The 14772-nt window shown below is 41.8% G+C and overlaps 1 protein-coding gene across 1 annotated transcript in view; it reads right to left on the minus strand.

Moving 5' to 3' along the window:
* TBC1D22A (TBC1 domain family member 22A) overlaps positions 1-14772 on the minus strand; it is a gene marked incomplete at its 3' end in the record, with an annotated part of 235047 nt that overhangs the window by 194070 nt on the left and 26205 nt on the right. The window lies entirely within an intron of this gene.

A 14772-nucleotide genomic window follows, 5' to 3' on the forward strand; every position in this document is an offset into this window, starting at 1 on the left:
CAGCAGGTCCTCCCCCATGGTCCCCCCCTCTCCTCCAGCCCCGCCAACACACTTAAATCGGCACTGGAGCAGGCAGTCTGCTTCAGCACCATGGCAAGGGCCAGCCACAGAGATGCTCTGGCTGCTACCGGAGCAGCTCTGTGGAGGACCCAGTCTCTGGTTGCCTCAGGGCACAATCCAAGACATTTTTTCCCCACTGCAGCATTTTTTTTTTTTTTTTTTTTTGACCCCTGGATATCCAGGAGTCTAATTTTGCCTCCACGCTGCAAATCAGCAGCATGGGGAACATTTTCTCGTTCCCACACATGCCTCTTGCAGCATCTCAAAAGGCTTTGAGACGCTGCAAGCCATATGCGCACACGTGCCCGTGAGGTCCTTTCCAGTCCTTCTTTCCTATGATTTTATGATCCATTAAGTTTGGGAAAACAAAAGAAATTATATCCACAAAGAACTTCCTATAATCATCTTCGGAAATAGATGAAATACCCCAGTCACCTGTTTATAGTGCAATGCAACCATCAATTTGGTATTTCCCAGGATACCATCCCAGATAGTAACCATCTATAATTATTCTCCAAAATTAATCACAGGGAGTTAAGTTGCCCATTCTCTTTATACAGATTGTTTCTTAAACTGTTTTATAGAATGAGGAAGAAAGCTGGAATTCAATTTGCTACCAGGAATCAGAGGAGCTTTAAGTATAAAAGGGTTTAGGGGAGGTGGAAGGGTCCTAACCTGTGACTGTTAATGCAGTACTGCTTGTATATGCAATGAGATAACCAGATTATTCTAATTTTCTACACCTAACTAGTAGTTTGGCACAAGCATTTATTTAGTAAGCATCTCACCAATAGATGATCTAAGCACTAAATAAAAATCACAGGAGGCATTGCCTATAATTAAGAAATGGGAGCTGCATGTTTTCCACTGCTCACAGGATCAGACTAGTTCTCCCAATCATTTTATTCTTCCAATCCCCAACCGCCATTAAAATCATTTTTTGTAAGATTTTAATCTTTGATCTCTGAATTCACGTGAATGTTTCTTGACAGACCGTGAACACACATTAGTTCAACACAGCTAACAAACTAGTGTGAAAAAAATTTAATGGGCCTAGTTTAATAACCATAACTGGGTAGCTATTGAGGGAATGATAGAAGGACGACTCTACCTCAGTCCTACCTCATCCTCTTAAGTATTTTGCTACATGCCTTATATCTTTAATGGATTCTCAGGAAAGTGTAAAGCAAAAAACTCTGAAGATATACTTTCTATTGAAATATTCTTCTGTGATTTTTTCCAACTATTTAGTTGGTCTAATAAAAAGATATCACATCTATCCAAAGAACCTTGTCTTCCATGCTTCATGCTTATAAAATCCCAATGAGCTGCCTTAAATTGAACTCTAGCCCCTACTAGAGTTTTTTGTGAAAAAGCCACAACAGATGGTCCACATTTGTTTTGAAAACCAAACCCATAATGTAACAGGGTTAAGTGTTAGGATTGTCATTGGAAAACAATGAAACTAATGACCAGAATTTTTTTATCCTTTATGTGCGACTTGCAGGCAGCAAGCAAAGCAATATCTCTTTGTTTCTACCTCAGATACAGCAAAGTCTGGATTGGTAAATTCTAGGTGAACAATAGCAATAACTGGTATACAATCCTTTCACTGAACAGCATATTTCACTACGTATAAAAGTAAGGAGATTTGAATTCGTCAGCTTGTATGAGTTATGGGTATTATCTGGAGAGAACCAATACCATATCCCCTGTACTGGTTTTTATAGCCAACGTCTTCGACATTTCTGGAAATTGAGGTGTTCACATCACAACCTAACAGTTTTTCTTTTCTGGCTGGATTGAAAGCAGAAAGGAGTAAGAAGCACCAACTAATTTGTTTGACTGATACTTAATACCTGGCTTGGAAAGAGGGAGGAGTAAAACACCAATTTATTTATAGGATGAAAAAAAATTCAACCTATGCTCCAAACCCTATGCTTTGCCAAGATTCCTCCATTATTCACTTGTATCCAAACTTCCATGTTTAGAAAAGATTGCAGCAAAACAACACATAGTATTCACCCAATTTTCTCAAAGTTAGGATGAGTTACAACCTGGATATGCCACTTGTTTATTAAACAACCTACTCCTAATGGAACTAAAGCAGGGCTGTCCAACTGGCAGCTCACGCACCCTACCCTTATTTTACATTCTTGATCCTGTAATAGTTATTAGATGTGCAAATAATAATAATAAAGCCGCTTCAAATTTTGGCACACATGAAATAAAAAATAATAAAAAAAAAATATATATATATATATATAGCCTCTTTTAGTTCCTGAAAAGTGAGGTCATATCTGCAATTGCCTACTCCCAAATACCTTTTCTGTATACAATTTATAAAACAAATGTAAGCTACTTTGGATGAAGGAGAATATTAGATTCTGAATCCTGGACCTCTTACAGATGAGACTTCTAGTCGTTCCCTCTTTCCTAAACCAAGGAGTTTTGTTAATTGCGACTCTAGCAGTGTGGCATAGAAAATGTCTGTCTGCATCTCATATGGGCAAGGAGCCCATTTGGGGCTTTTAAGGTTAAAGCCAGTACTTTGAAAACCCCTAACCCATGCAGTGCATGCAGCATGTGCAGCTCAGTCTCCTCCTGCTGTGCCATCCTGCAAGCGGAAGCTGAGGAGGGAGAGGCAGCTACTGCTGTATGAAAAGCAACGAGGGGAGCAGCAGTCTTGGTTTAAAACCAAGATGAAGTAAATAAATCCTTGTAAAAATAAAGATATAACGTAAAACAAATGCAAACAACTTATTTTTCCTTATGAAATGCATTCAAAACAGTTAAAATTCACGTCAAGCCACTATCATAGTTATGTATTTTACCATTCACACTGGTCTATACTGGTATTGATTGTACATTCATACAGTTAGTGAACTCTTAAGGGTTTCATACACCCTGATCCTGGGAGATCACAGCTGCTATGATACGCCAGCCTCAAGGGTGCATAGGGTGTCCCCACAGATGGGAGCCCCTTGACTGAGGAAGCTCCCAGCCATGGGAGCTTGCTTCTTACCAGTGCAGGGGGAGCCAGGGATTAGGCTCCCCCTGCACCTGCAACAGTTCACAATGGGATCTAATGCATGATCCCACAAAATCACCCTCAGGCCACATGTGCATGGCGGAAAGCAAGACTGTGGGATTGTGCATTAGATTCCATCGTGCTTGTACTTGCACATGTAGAGGGGACCTAAGAGTTTGCTAATTGTAAGAACATACAATCAATACCAATAAAACAATGTGAATGACAAAGTATACAACTTTTGAAACAATTTTAAAAGCAAAAGTTATTTCTGTACTGCAATAATTTAGCATATAGATTACACACAGAATATGTAATTCTAGCAAGAAATATAAAAATATTTTAATTAATACAATTCTTGAGCCTCTTTTAGTTCCTGAAAAGTGAGGTCATATCTGCAATTGCCTACTCCCAAATACCTTTTCTGTATACAATTTATAAAACAAATGTAAGCTACTTTGGATGAAGGAGAATATTAGATTCTGAATCCTGGACCTCTTACAGATGAGACTTCTAGTCGTTCCCTCTTTCCTAAACCAAGGAGTTTTGTTAATTGCGACTCTAGCAGTGTGGCATAGAAAATGTCTGTCTGCATCTCATATGGGCAAGGAGCCCATTTGGGGCTTTTAAGGTTAAAGCCAGTACTTTGAAAACCCCTAACCCATGCAGTGCATGCAGCATGTGCAGCTCAGTCTCCTCCTGCTGTGCCATCCTGCAAGCGGAAGCTGAGGAGGGAGAGGCAGCTACTGCTGTATGAAAAGCAACGAGGGGAGCAGCAGTCTTGGTTTAAAACCAAGATGAAGTAAATAAATCCTTGTAAAAATAAAGATATAACGTAAAACAAATGCAAACAACTTATTTTTCCTTATGAAATGCATTCAAAACAGTTAAAATTCACGTCAAGCCACTATCATAGTTATGTATTTTACCATTCACACTGGTCTATACTGGTATTGATTGTACATTCATACAGTTAGTGAACTCTTAAGGGTTTCATACACCCTGATCCTGGGAGATCACAGCTGCTATGATACGCCAGCCTCAAGGGTGCATAGGGTGTCCCCACAGATGGGAGCCCCTTGACTGAGGAAGCTCCCAGCCATGGGAGCTTGCTTCTTACCAGTGCAGGGGGAGCCAGGGATTAGGCTCCCCCTGCACCTGCAACAGTTCACAATGGGATCTAATGCATGATCCCACAAAATCACCCTCAGGCCACATGTGCATGGCGGAAAGCAAGACTGTGGGATTGTGCATTAGATTCCATCGTGCTTGTACTTGCACATGTAGAGGGGACCTAAGAGTTTGCTAATTGTAAGAACATACAATCAATACCAATAAAACAATGTGAATGACAAAGTATACAACTTTTGAAACAATTTTAAAAGCAAAAGTTATTTCTGTACTGCAATAATTTAGCATATAGATTACACACAGAATATGTAATTCTAGCAAGAAATATAAAAATATTTTAATTAATACAATTCTTGGTAGCATACTAACCAAAATCTAGCAGTAGCAATGCAAAATAATGAATTATTTTAATTAATGGTGCTATGATGTGCGAAAAACAAAGTCCATAATGCACCTATTAAAGAGATTTACCCATTTTATATAATAACAATAGTCAAATATAAAATGGACATTGTAAAGTAGAAATATCAGTGACCAACAAAGGAACTATTCAATCATAATACCAAATGAAGACACCATCATCAAAATTCAATCACCACCCTGGCTTAAGAAAAGACTATTTTTAAACAGATCAACAATTCTAATTAAAGATAATTATAATAGTAAATTATTAAAATGAATGTCTAGTAAATTAACACCAAATCCCTTTCCACCAAGTGAACATGTCTTATTTAAGCATAGGTTTGCCAATATTATTCTGATTAAGCAGGAAAAACATGAAATACTCCAGTAAATCAGTCCTCCTAAATAAATGCATCCTAAATTCAGGAATTAAACTGCATACACATTGAAAGAGCAGGACATAGCCCAAACACTATAAAGTTGTTATACACAATTTCAGAAAATATAGAAACTAAAATATGGAACTAACAAGTAGTCAAAACATGGTAAATATGTTTAAGCTTCGAGAAACAGTCCTATAGCTAAGAAATAAGCAAGAGTTTACAAAGCAAGCAAAAGCTTTTCTGAAGTCTGTTGATATAGTACTGACCTCCTAAATTTAACCTTGTGTATTAAGTGAAGGGGCAAGCTTGTTGAGCAGATAATAAACTGGCTTGAACAGCAAGGAGATGGAATAATTCTGGGTGGTAACAGTTTGAAAGAGGGAAATGATTAGTGGCATGCCATACGAATCAGTGGCAGGACAGATTTTGTTCACTTTATACCATATATCAACGACCTGGAAGAAAGAATGCTCACAAAAGGTGATAAATTACTGATGATCCAAAACTGTAAGGGGCAATAAAATTCTAAATGACTTGGACAGACTAGAAGCTTAAAGAGACAAATGGTTTGTGCAGCTTGGTACAGAAAAATTAGAGACAATGAGGCTAGGAACAAAAATTAATCAAGTTAGGTCCAATAAATGTTTTTAATAGATCCTGCATCTTTAAAACGTTATCAGAGTAAAGTTATTGAAAAGGGCATAACAGATCAAGTTAACACCAAGTTACTTCCATGTAAGTGAACCATAAACAAAGGACCCTCTAGAATGCATGGATCACCATAAACATGCAACTGAGTCCACTATCAAAGAAGGAATTTCCAAGCTGCTATAGCACTATGACAGAAAAGGTAAAGTTTCTCTTTGAGTTTGTCTCCCCTCCCCATCTACTCACATCAAGAATGCATCTGAAAAGGTAGACAAGGTTCTTTGAGAAAATTTGTTATCTTTTATTAGACCAACTCCAAAATTGGTCTAATAAAAGATAACAGATTTACCCAAAGAACCTTGTCTGCCTATGTCCTTAGACCAACACAATTATAATCTATACCTCTGAAAAGATAGATTTTCAATATGACGGCATGCAAGGATGATCACTTACAGCTGAGAGAAGAAGGCCTGAAGTTTAGGGATCTCTAAGACATGTCCAAATTAAGATATTAACTTTTAGTCATCTTCCTCTATCAAAATATTCACTTATTACTTCTGTACTACTTAATTTCTTATATTGTGTCTGCTGCCATAGCAACTGGCTGCAAAAGCACATCGAAATCAGTGATATCCAGTTCTTGGGCACAAGAAAAATCTCCTTCCGAAGCACATCCACAGAGCCACTAATCAAGGAAACCAATGAAGGAAGGAGGCAAGGAGCATGGGAATTTTTTATTTCAATATGGAGTAACCTGTAATATCCATCTCTGTTTACTGTGAGAAGAAAAAAAGTGTTTTGACAACAGCATGCTAATGTTTACAAAAGACCAGGTGAGCAAAAAAGCACATTCAGGTCTACCCGAGAGAGCTGCATGCCCCTTCTACTGGCATATTTTTCTTTTACAGAATACTTTAATAGCTTTCTAGGCATCACTTTGTACAATTCCTTTCCAAGATGTTTTCAACCATCTATTATTTATATTATAACAACATCTTAACGTGCATTTTGCATCTCCTGCAGCACAGATGGTGCATAAGAAGTGCACATTTCTGGGAGACTTAGCTTTTCTTATATTACATATAATGCATTCACACACGTTTAATTATTCAGCACACTCAGTTCATGCACTTTTTGCTCCATTTTGCATTAGAGGTAAAAGCAATGTAAATATTGTTGCATTTTTTCTATTAAACATTTTTTTACACTTGTTTCACAGAAAAAAAATGCAACAATACTAGGAGAAAAACACTCAGGTCAACAAAAAAAAATGACTAAGCTAGTTGGGTCTGTCCCGGGGGAACAAAGATGCGGGCACAAGGGGCCCTCCCCACGGAGGGACTTGCGGCACAGACAACCTGGCCCCACAAAGAAAGCCCTGAAGGCAGGGCAAACTCGAACAAGTCGCACCGGGACAGAACGCCCGGGCACTTCATCAGCCAGCTCCACTTCCAGATAAAAGTGGCACGGGCAGATGACATGATCGCCAAACACCGCCCGGCTGAAATAAAAGCCAGCGGCAAAGGAGCAATGGGAAAGGCACAGCCAGAGGCAAGAGTGCTTCCCATGCTGGGCACAGACTGCACTGGCTAGCACCCGGGAGCCTGAGGATGGGCCCCTCAGGGGGGTCCACAATGTATTGAAAGGACAAGGACAGTGGCGAGAGACTCCAAGAGTCATAGATGCCAGGCTTGTGAGCGGGGACAGGCCAAGGCCCTGCTCCCCTTTTTCGTTCTTTATTAATTCATTCTTATTAGTTGATAGACTGGAAGGACCCCTAGATGAAGGTCAGGGGCCAAGGCAGCGCTCACAGTGGCGCTACAAGCTGTAGCGCAATTAAGGAAGGCACAAAGGAACATTGGGGACGGCCTAGCAGGTCAGCAACAAGAAAAAGATCAGGGAAAATGTGGGTCCCTTACTAAACAGGGGAAGGGAACCTAGTGACAGATGATGCGGGAAAAGCTAAAGTGCTCAACTCCTTTTTTACCTCAGTCTTCACAGGCAAGGTCAACTCCCAGACTATTGCACCTGGCAGCACAGCCTGGGGAGGAAGGCGAGCAGCCAACATGGCCAAAAGAGCAGGTTAGGGACTATTTAGAAGAGCTGGATGCGTGCAAGTCCATGGAGCCAGATGTGATGCACCCAAAAGTACTGAGGGAGTTGGCTAATACAACTGCAGACACACAGGTCATTATCTCTGAAAATTTGTGGAGATCAGGAGAGGTCCGAGATTAATAGAAAAGAGAAAATACAGTGCCCATCTTTAAGAAAGGGAAGAAAGAAGATCTGGGGAACTGCAGACCCATCAGTCTCACCTCAGTCCCTGGAAAAATCATGGAGCCAGTCCTCTAGGAATCCATTTCTAAGCACTTGAAGGAGAAGACAACGGTGAATAGGAACAGTCAGCATGGAATCACCAAGGGAAAGTCATGCCTGACCAACCTGATTGTCTTCAGTGATGAGATGACTGGCTCTGATGATGCAGGGAGAACAGTGGACATGATATACCTTGACTACAGCAAAGCTTTTGATACAGGTTTCCCACAACATTATGGCAAGCAAGCTAAGGAAGTATGGGTTGGATGAATGGACCACAAGGTGGATACAAAAACAGCTAGATTATCAGGCTGGAAGGGTAGTAATCAGTGGCTCAACGTTTAACTAGCAGCCAGTGTGTATCCCAGTGGTTCAGTCCTGGAACTGATTTTGTTCAATATTTTCATCAGTGATCTGAAACAGGGGTGGCCAACCTGTGGCTCCAGAGCCACATGCAGCTCTTCAGAAGTTAGTATGCATCTCCTTGAATATTTGCATAAGCACACAGTGACCAGCTTCCAAACGGGCTGAACCATTTGGAAGCTGGTCACCGTGTGCTTGTGCACTTCTGAAGGGCCGCAGGTTGGCCACCCCCAATCTGGAAGATGGGATGGAGTGCACCTTCAGCAAGTTTGCAGATGATACCAAGCTTAGGGGTGGGGGGACATGACCCAGGGAGTAGCAGATAAGCTGGAGGATATAGCTAGGATTCAGAGAGACCTAGACAAATGGGAGGACTGGACCTAATAAAATTTCATGAAGTTCAATAAGGACAAGTGCCAAATCCTCCACTTAGGACAGAAAAATCCCATGCACCAATACAGACTGGGGACTGACCGGCTGAGTGGCAGCTCTGCAGAAAAGGACCTGGGGATTACAATGGACAATAAGTTCAATATGAGCCAATAGTGCAGGGTTCAGCAACCCCTGGCACATGTGTCAAACAGCACACAAGGCCATTTTCCTCAGCACGCCACCGTCAGCCTGGGCTCTAGGCACCTGCTGCCAGCCACAAAGCCCAGGCTGCTCCCAGCAAGTGGCTGGTCGGCTACAAGCCCTGCTGCAAGAAAACCAGGCTCCGTGGTTGACAGCAGCTACCCAGAGCCTGAGCCAGTTGCAGCCAGGAGGCTGAAAACATCTGCTCTGGACTCCGGCATTAGCTCCATACCAGCGGGTACACGTGCGCCTTGGAGTGGACAGCGGGCAAGGGGCCTGAGGCAGTGCAATCCCAGCAACTCGCCTGCTGCCGGCAGAGAGCTGATGACTGGGTTCTGGAGCCCGGCGCAGCTGTTTGTAGCCAGCCTGGGCTCTGGGCAGCTGCAGCAGGTTCCACAGCCCCAGCATCAGCTCCATACTGGCAGCGACTGCATGTGCACCTCAGAGTAGACAGTGAGAGGGCTGTGCTGCCCCACTGTCCACTCCAAAGCGTGTGTGCACCCGCCAGTATGGAGCTGATGCCGGACCCTGGAGCAGCTGCTTGCAGCTTCCCAGCTACAGCTGACCCAGGCACTAGTAGCTGCTGCCAACCACGGAGCCCAGGCTGCTTGCAGCAGGGCTTGTAGCTGAGCCCGACTGACTCCCACCCGCTCTGAGCCCAGCCCCCCACCAGGATGAGGCTGGCACGTCAGGAGCACCACACCTTTTGTGGGCTTAGCTGTGCGGGGTGGGTGGGTGGTTGGGCTGATGGGCAGGCTCCAGGCCGGGGCCTCAGCCAGCTGCGCTGCAGCCCAGGGCCTGGCTCCCTGTGGATGCACAGGGGCTCTGGCGGGACCAGGATATTGTTGGGTCGGACTTTCTCCAATGGCCCAGGAGCCCGGCTCCGTGTGCCCACACATCTGGTTCTGTGCATCTGTATGTGCACATGTATCTGGTTCCAGATGTTTTTGTGTGCGTGTCTGTTCTGGTTCTCTGTGTTTGTGCACATGGTTCTCTGTGTGCATGTGTCTGGTTCTCTCTCTGCTCTCCCTTTTCTTTCTCCCTCTCTTCTTTTTCTTATTTCTCCCTTTTTTCTCTCTCTCTCATTGCAATATGCTCAACAAAAAAGGGATACACAACAAAGGCAGCATTTATGATGATTAAATATACTAATATGCAGTGTGTCCTGCCATGTACCACCCCCCTCACCCTCATTTTGTTTTTCTGGCATGCCGGCACCTTCCAAGGTAGACATTGTGGGGTTTTTGGCACTCTGGCCAAAAAACGTTGCCTACCCCTGCAAAAGTGTGTCCTTGTTGCCAAGAAGGACAGTGGCTTACTAAGCTGCCTTAGAAGAAGGTCTGCCAGCCAATCAAGGGAAGTGATGATTCCCTTCTATTTACCACTGGTGACACTATATCTAGAGTCCAGCATCCAGTTGTGAGGCCCCCATTACAGAAAGGATATGGACAAATTGGAAAGAGTCCAGCAGAGGGCAATGGAAATGGTTAAGGGGATGGGGCAAATGAGTTCTGAGGAGAGGCTGAGGGAACTGGACTTATTTAGTCTGCAGAAGAGAAGACTGGGGGAATTTAATGGCAACCTTCAACTACCTGAACAATGGTTTCAAAGAGAAAGGAGCTGGACTGTTCTCAGTAGTGGCGGTTGACAGAACAATGAGCAATGATCTCAAGTTGCAGCAAGGGAAGCTTAGGTTAGATATTAGGGAAAAAACATAAAACTCTCTCTCACTGGGAGGGTAGTAAAGCACTGGAACAAGTTACCTCAAAAGGTTGTGGAATCTCCATCCTTGGGGGTTAAGACCTGGCTAGGCAAAGGCTTGGCTAGAATGATATAGTTGGAGATGGTCCTGCTTTGAGCATGGGGTTGGACTAGATGACCTCCTGAGATCCCTTCCAACCCTAATCTCCTATGTCTTTCCATTTGATTTTAATCTTTATTTTGCAGTGCCATATTGAGACATAGTAAGACATGGACAGCCTAGTACACCCCAGAGACCAATCCAGTTCAGCATAGGGAGATGCAGAGCTGTTCTAGTTCGCTCAGTCGGCAGCTTCAGCATGATTCCATCATGCTGGGATCCAGCTCACTCAAAGGGAAGAAGTCTGCCTGAACCAGTGTTTAAATGCCAGACTGCAGCACATACTCTGATAAAGGAAGTAAAACAGCATGAGGAAGAAAGACAGCCCATCTTTTGTACAGCATTTGTTCAAGAGGAAGAGTGTCAAAGGAAGTTTGGATCAACATTCCTCACTTCTCAGAAAACATCCAACCAGCAAACGGGCTAGGCAAAACTGAGGGTATCATCTATCCTTCCTGCTAAAGCTTGGCCGCTGGATGGAAAAGAAAGTGAGTCATTGAAGACAGAAGTAGAACAAACAGGAGGAAGCCTGATTCTGCAGCAAAAGAAGGAAGGTATTCTCCATGAGAAGAGCAGGAACATGGGTTCAGCTTCCTCCTCTAAATACTATTTATGCATTTTTATCCAAAAACTATTAAATACAAAATGCATAAACAATTTTAGGAGCAGAGCCAGGACCCATGGCACCCTCCATCCCAGGTAACAGTGCCTTCCTCACTGGAATACAATCAATCAGGGTCCTTCACACATTCCTTTTGGCCTCAAATTCTTTCACACCTAGCCTCATAGCCATAGTAAGGAATCCTCCAACTGTGACTGCAGTCTAGGCATCCACCTGGAAGGGGAAAAACATGGGTTCCAGCCGTTGCTTCCAACACTGTTCATGTATTTTATATCAAGCACAAATATGTGAATGGTGATAGGATAAAATGTATAATCAGTGACAAGAATAAACAGAATCAGACCTTCCCCCACTCAAGTGAATATCCTCACACTGGGCTACAGACTTATGCCTGCTCTCCTTTAGCTTTATTTTCAGCCCCATAAATCCTGCACTCTTGGATACACAGTAAGCCAGTTACCCATACCTAGATCTCTATATTAGCAGTTGCTACACAGAATAGAGATCTGGGAGTCATTGTGGACAGTTCATTAAAAACATTAGCTCAGTGCTAAACAGCCATCAAAAAGGCAAGCAAGATGTTAGGAATTATTATGAAGGGAACTATAAATAAAACAGAAAGTATTATTATGTCCCTTTATAAATTCATGGTGCATCTGCACCTTGCGTACTGTGCCAAGTTTTGGTCCCCGCATCTCAAAACAAGTATAGAAGAACTAGATAAGTTATGGAAGGGTTTTCATATGAAGATAGACTAAAGAGACTAGGCCTCTTCAGTTTTTAAAAAAAAAAAAAAAAAATCTGTGGGAGGACATGACAATGGTTTACAAAATACTAAATGGAGAAGAGAAAGTAAACAGGGATATATTATTTACTCTCTTTCACAATACAAGAACTAAGGGTCACACAACCAAACAAGTAGGTAGTAAGTTTAAAACTAACTAGCAGAAGTTCTTTTTCATACAATCTGTAATTGAAGTATGGAACTCATTGCCACCAGATGTTGTGGAAACTGACAGTTTAGCTAGGGAGTGGACAACTGTTTAGAGGAAAGGTGCATCAGTAGCTACTGAGCATGGGAGTTAAGGGTACAGCCTCAGAACTTCCTAGATCTTAAGTGCTGGAGGCTCAAAGTGGGAGAGGTACAGTGGGGAAAAACCCTGTTCATACCCTGTTTCACCATCCACACACTGCCACTGAGAGACAGGATACTGGGCAAGGTGGACCTATGGTTTGACCCAGTAAATGGCTGTTCTTATGCTCTTAAATGTTCTTATGAACAACTTCTCCTCATGTCTGTGTAATCCTCTTTCCTGTTGCAAAATTTCTGGATGTTGGTATTTATTTTTACCTGCGTTTTTCCCAGCACCAGATGCTGGACAGCAAAATATTGGTTAAAAAGAAAAGAATCTGGCTCTTGGTTCCTCACTGGATTTCAGCAGTTAAGCCAGTCTGCAGTGATTGTTGGCTATCGCTATTCTTTTTCTATAGAAATGTCCTATTATTTTGAAAACTGATAGCTTCTTGGTGAAGGAGTCTGTCCCCTTTTTCATGCCCTCTACTTGACATACAAAAAATGACACTGCATTTTACAACACCTCTATTAGATGGTGGTTTTTCAAGTGTGACAGAAAGGATTTCAAGGTCAGCTATACTACTTTGTGTTCTTAGTCACTGCTGATTTCTTCCCTCTTACGACAGAAGCAAAGCTTTGAGTTGAGAATGCCTGTCTCTGCGATTTGGTTCCCTACTTTATTAGCCTTTCATCTGCTTGCATTGCTCTGGAAGAAACCTGTTGTCGCACCTCTCTAGATGATATGCATATCTACAGGGGAAAACAAGAGCAGCCCTGTTGTTATTACACTGCTTGAAGCCAATGCTCTCAGACATTCCAAGAAGGAGCAGGTCTCTGGGATGACCTCCCAAGCTGACTGCTCACTACTCCAGATAAGGAGAACTCAACTACCAGTGTATGTCATGAACAGAAATCTGCCTGCTGCAGCTACTACAAAAATGAATTTTGTTGCATATTTTATAAAATCTTTTGAACTTCAGTTACAACTTAGAAAGGCCTACAACACTATTACAAATATCATCTTAGAGCTTACTATCTGGTTTCACTATCAATGTATTTATCACTTTGTCTAAATGCAAAATAGTCTCAATTCCCCAACTTGCTTTGGTTTACATTTAATAAAAATCGAGAACTCTTTAAAAAAATTACCTTTACTATAGCAGGAAAATTAAATGAACACCCATAGCCAAAAAGGTAAATTTAAACAATTCATAACAGATTAAACTGCACTTTCTGAATACTAATTGTCATTGTGCTATTTTATTAAAATATGATGAAATGGAAAATGTACATGTGCATTTAATTATGCGATAAGTGTCAAGCAGACAAGGCTAAATTTAAACATGTCCTAATACTGACTTCATTATGGCATTTCTCTTTCATTGCAATACTCTATTTTAAAAACACTAACAGTATGATTATTAAGGTCTACCTCAACAACATAGCTCATGGCTTCTGACAGCTCAGAGGGAAGCTATCACTTTTGCCCTATCTTGTGCAGTCTAATAAGAAACGTAACATTAATTCTGACACCTTACAATTTACTCACAAGTGCACTTTATAGATGTTCTATAATTTGTTAAATGTTCACTTCACATAGGTCTACTTGTAACATTACTCTGAAAATTGTAGATACCCACAAAGTATCACCATAAAATTCAGCAGACTACTGCATGAGAGAAAAAAATACAAATGCCATGACTGACTGATGAGGACATTTCTTTATTGGAAAGCCTTAAAAACAGTGCACAGCTCACATTTAGTGCTTTCATCTTCATAAACAAACATTAATCCTCAGAACACACTAAAAATAAAGAGTGCACCAAGTGTACTACTGCTTGACAGGGAGAAAACACCCTCATAGCAAAGATCTTAAGCTCTAAACAAGTGTGTAAAGTATGCTATTATCCCCATCCAGTAAGTGGAAAAATCGGAGGCAGAAAGATTAAAAGAAGCCAATTTTCAGAAGAGATAATAAAATTGCCCACAGCTCCTGCTGATATCAAAGGCCATGGAGGTGAAGCAGCAGGTTGGGATCATGAATCAGGGAAGCCAGAGCACTCAAGAACTGCACACTTCGGCAATCTTCGTTCCCTTCCAGAAGAGTTGCACATGATCCTCTGGGATGATCAACTCCAGGGAAATTCCTATTCTGACTTTCATTATTATTACCAATTTTATCACAATATAAACCAGGTTCTTCAGATGCTGTATAATCTCTCTCTCTCATCTCTTTAGACTTCTTTTTTCTATCTTGACAGTTAAAATGAACACTATGGTTCAGTTTCCAGTCTCAAGGTAAACAGC

This window comes from Alligator sinensis, unplaced genomic scaffold (genome assembly GCF_000455745.1).
Source record: "Alligator sinensis unplaced genomic scaffold, ASM45574v1 scaffold1049_1, whole genome shotgun sequence".
Taxonomy (NCBI): domain Eukaryota; kingdom Metazoa; phylum Chordata; order Crocodylia; family Alligatoridae; genus Alligator; species Alligator sinensis.